The sequence below is a fragment of the Equus przewalskii genome, chromosome 22 (genome assembly GCF_037783145.1).
Source record: "Equus przewalskii isolate Varuska chromosome 22, EquPr2, whole genome shotgun sequence".
NCBI lineage: Eukaryota > Metazoa > Chordata > Mammalia > Perissodactyla > Equidae > Equus > Equus przewalskii.
The window spans coordinates 14,413,309-14,417,690 of record NC_091852.1 but is presented as its reverse complement, the minus strand read 5'-3'; the positions used below and the strand labels follow the sequence as shown (position 1 = coordinate 14,417,690).

The following is a 4,382-nucleotide window of genomic DNA, read 5'->3' as shown; positions in this document are numbered from 1 at the left end:
TAAGTGTTAATGTCCTTCCCTCCCATGGTCTTTAAAGAAAGGGATTATGCCTTAGAATAAAAAATTAAAGAGACCTTGGCAATCACCTAGACTAATGTTTTCATTTTGTAAAAAGAACAACTGAGGTTAACAGCAGTTAAGTCTCACAGTCTCATTCATGTGTTTTTCCAGGTCCTGTTACAACACCATGAAATAGATGTACATTTCACTTTTCCCAAAACACATCAGCTCTAGGATAAGGGAGAGAATATTAAAGGTTTATATCATATTAATTATGGTAATAAAACATAACTAATTCAGTGAAGCCTCCAGCAACTCCTTCAGAAGCTAATTAAATTTTGCTCTTGCTGCTGGTGCCAAAATGCACTTCTAGGTGGCCTGGACTGGCTCCTGCTACTTCTGCCATCTCACATGACCACTGAGTCAGGTTTTGTGCTGTCACCTCTCGTGTTGCCACTCCCTCTTCCCACCCTTCCCCTCTTAGGCGGAAAGTGTTCTGTCTTTCTCTCTCTATCGGCACTAACACCTTTTTCATTGGATCTGTCAAGTTACAGTCCCCACTGCCAATCAATGTGAGTACAGATTCCCAGGTCCCAGGCTGGAGGCCCTTTGAAAGACCCCATGTTGCTATAGACTGAATGTTTGTGTCACCCCAAAATTCATATGTTGAAGCCCTAATCTTTAATGTGATGGTATTTGGAGGTGGAGCATTTGGGAGGTAATTAGGTTTAGATGAAGTCATGAGGGTGGAGCCCCCATAATGGGATTAATGCCTTTATAAGAAGAGACTAGAGAGCTTTCTCTCTCTTTCTCTCCCACCCCCTATTTACTCTCCCACGAAATGTGGATATTAGAACAAGAAGATTGCTGGCAGCTGTCTACAAACCAGGAAGATGGCGCTCCCTAGACACTGAATACCAGCATCTTGCTCTTGGACTTCCCAGCCATCAAAACTGTGAGAAATAGATGTGTGAAGTTTAAGCCATCAGGTGTGTGGTAATTTGTTACAGCAGCCCAAGCTGCTATAGAAAGACACATGCCCTTCCTTTAAAAAGTTAAAGGCAGGGGCTGGCCCCATGGCCGAGTGGTTAAGTTCGTGCGTTCCGCTGCAGGCGGCCCAGTGTTTCATCAGTTCGAATCCTGAGTGCAGACATGGCACTGCTCCTTGAGCCACGCTGAGGTGGCATCCCATATGCCACAACTACAAGGACCCACAACCAAGAATATACAACTATGTACTGGGGGGCTTTGGGGAGAAAAAGGAAAAAAATAAAATCTTTAAAAAAAAAAGTTAAAGGCAAATTTATTGAACTACAATTTACATGCAGTAAGGCATCTAGGTATATAAAAGAATCTTGTCAAATGTGTGTATCTGTGTAACTATCCCAGTCAAGCCACAGAACACACCAAATTCTGTCACCCCCAAAATTCCCTTGTGCCCTTTTGTTGTCAGTGTGCCCCTCTCCCGACATCTACCACATTTCCAGGAAACCAGTGATCTGCTTTCTGTCACTATAGATTAATTCTGTGGATTCTGTAATCTCAGACAAATGAATCATAAAGTGTGTGGTCTTTTGTGTTTGGCTTTTTTGCTCAGAATGACGTTTTTGGTTTATTAACGTAAAGGGATCAGTAACTATTTCCTTTTCATTTCGCAGTAGCTTTCCATTTATGCATTTGCCACAGTTTGTTTATCCACTCACTCGTTGATGGACGCACATTGGCATTTTTCAAGCTTTTGGCTAATATGAATAAGTATGCTAAGAATGATCATATACAAACGTTTCTCGTGGGTAAATGCCCTGGACTGAAACTGCTGGCACGTAAACTAAGTGTACATGTTTCTCTGCCCCTTTCCTCTTCTGAATTGCTTGTGGATTTTTAATTTCTTCATGTAATTCTGTCAAATTTCACTGTCTACATTCTGAATCAACGTTGTTAGAGGGATGCAGGTACAGAATTGTAATAAATTCCTTGTGAGCTGTTCCTTTCATCATTGAATAAAACTTTCATTTTTCTAATAACATTTTTGCTTAAAACTCTATCTTGCCGGATATTCATATTACTTTATTTGGTTAATATTTTAGCTGTGTATTTTACCACTTTATCATTTTAAATATTATCATTTTTAAATATTTACATACATTTTCTTTAAAATAACATATGACCATAATTTAAAAAGCCATATTGTGCTACAACATTTAATGAAAACTTGAAGTCCTCTTTCTTACCGTTCCTCAGTTATAGTCCTCCAGAGGCAAACATTTAGAATTATTTTTAGTTTTCTATTCCATACTTGCCTGCATATTTTAAAATACCATATTTGAAATACAAGTTTTAACTTTTTTCTGTTTGAGGCATTATCTATTGATTTCCAAGTATGGTAGATGAGGACCCATTCCCTCATACCTTCCCCCCCCCATCCTTCTACTATGGATAGATACGATGCTTGGTTAAATCATTATTCAGAGTTTTTGTCTCATGAGTATTTCACGTTGTTTGCATTTGAGACATAATAGTGTTGTAGAATGGCATTTACTTCTTTGCATAATGTTGTTCTTCCCAGTATCAACAACTGCTTCCTTTTGCTGTTTTCTTAAAAGAAAGATCTATTACTATTTCTTCCTCGTACTTTTCAACATGGTCATATATATGTATTGGATAACCCATCTATTCCATTTTTTCTTTGTAAAGCACTTTCTGGAGGTCTTCATTGTTGTACTTTAATCTAGACTTTTAGGTTCAGATTGACTTCTCAGTGGTGTCTTTTTTTTCTTCTTCTCAGCATTGGATTTAACTTCTTGCTTCATTTTTGTGCTGCTTTACCCTCCTTCTTCTGAACAGGATTTCTTTTTCTCCTGGCCCATTACACATACCACATCAATTTATAGTCACTCAGTTAACCTCCAATTCCTGAAATAAGTACCAATGCTCCTTCTTTGTTTCTTGTTTTCAAACTGCAAGTGACAATGGAGAAAGAGAGCAAAAAGTCTGTTGAAAGATTTTGAGCATAGGAGCAGCATGCCAGGATTTACGTTTTAAACCATCACTGTTTGCACAGTGGAAAATGAGGGGGCAGCTCTGGATGCAGCTATTACCATAGTCCAGTCACCAGATGATGGGTGCCTATTCAGACAGAGGTGGTAATTATCGGGATGGAGAAATCTGGACAAATTCAAAAGATATTAAAGAAGCGGCATGCATAGGGCTTGGTGATTGGATGGTGATGCGGGGTGGTAGGAGAGGTGCAGGATGACTCCCAGGATCCTGGCTGGATGGATGATGGTGCCATTCACTGAGAAGTGGAATACTGGATGTCATGGGGGAGGAGGAGGAAAAGCAGGAGAAAGAGGAGAAGGATGAAGTGTCCATTTGCAAGTGATAGTGATGTGACATACTGTACACCAGCCATTTTTTGTGTACATTTTCTAGATTGCTAAATTTTTTAAAGCAATGGATATCAGCTAAAAGCAGACTGGTTCTGGCAAAAGTAGGATGGGAAGGCATGGTGTTCTGCCTGCCTAGTCACTGTGAGTGACTCTCAGTTAAACCCCACTATTTTTCAAGGGTCAAAATGCTAGTATAATCGATTACCTTAATTGGTTGCTTCTGTTTATTCTCTGGGATACTATTTCACACTGAATTTTTTTTTCTTCATACTCTTTCCTTACAAGTAGAAAAGATAAGCCTATTTAACAAGAAGATAAGATTGGAAACTGAGTGGAGCTGTTCCAAAAATAAGATGGAAAACGAAATGTGAAAGAGTACAGAGTTTGAAGAAAATCTAGAGAGAAAAATGCAATAAGTCAACTTAATGAACCAACCAATTTCAATAGGAAATTATTGAAAAGAGAATTTTTTTGAAGAACATGTAGGGATATTTCACCTTCACAGAGCACAGTGGCAAAAAAGCTGCTGGAAAGAAAATGCAGGCCTATTCAACAAAGAGAAAGCAGAGGGTTATGAAAAATAGGACTGTCAGGGGTCTCTAAATCTCTCACAGTTAGAGTGAAACAGGATCAATGATTCTTAGGCTTGTGTGCCTAAGTCACATAATCTTACAGCACTACACATATATATACACATGTGCCTTGCACCAAAGGAAAACAGAAGGCTGTGAAGGAGAATTTACCATTGATCATAGAGGCAGGATTCGTGTTATTATAGAAATAGAATCAGGTAACGAAATGAGCCAGTTCCCCCACCGAACACTCATCATCGAGGAAAAATTGTAAAATAATGTTTTCTTCACTCTAAATCATGTGCAAACTAAATCACATTTACTAATAAATTCAGACTGCTTTAGTATCTGATAAATTTATAAGGAGTAAGAAGCAGTCTTGAAAGATAAATCTACCTCTACTGAATTTATGCTTTGCACA

The 4,382-nt window shown here is 38.6% G+C and overlaps 1 long non-coding RNA gene across 1 annotated transcript in view; it reads left to right on the top strand.

The window, feature by feature from the left end:
• The window catches only part of LOC103540681 (uncharacterized), a 314,942-nt gene that overhangs the window by 230,195 nt on the left and 80,365 nt on the right, over positions 1-4,382 (top strand). The gene's annotated exons all lie outside the window — the stretch shown is intronic.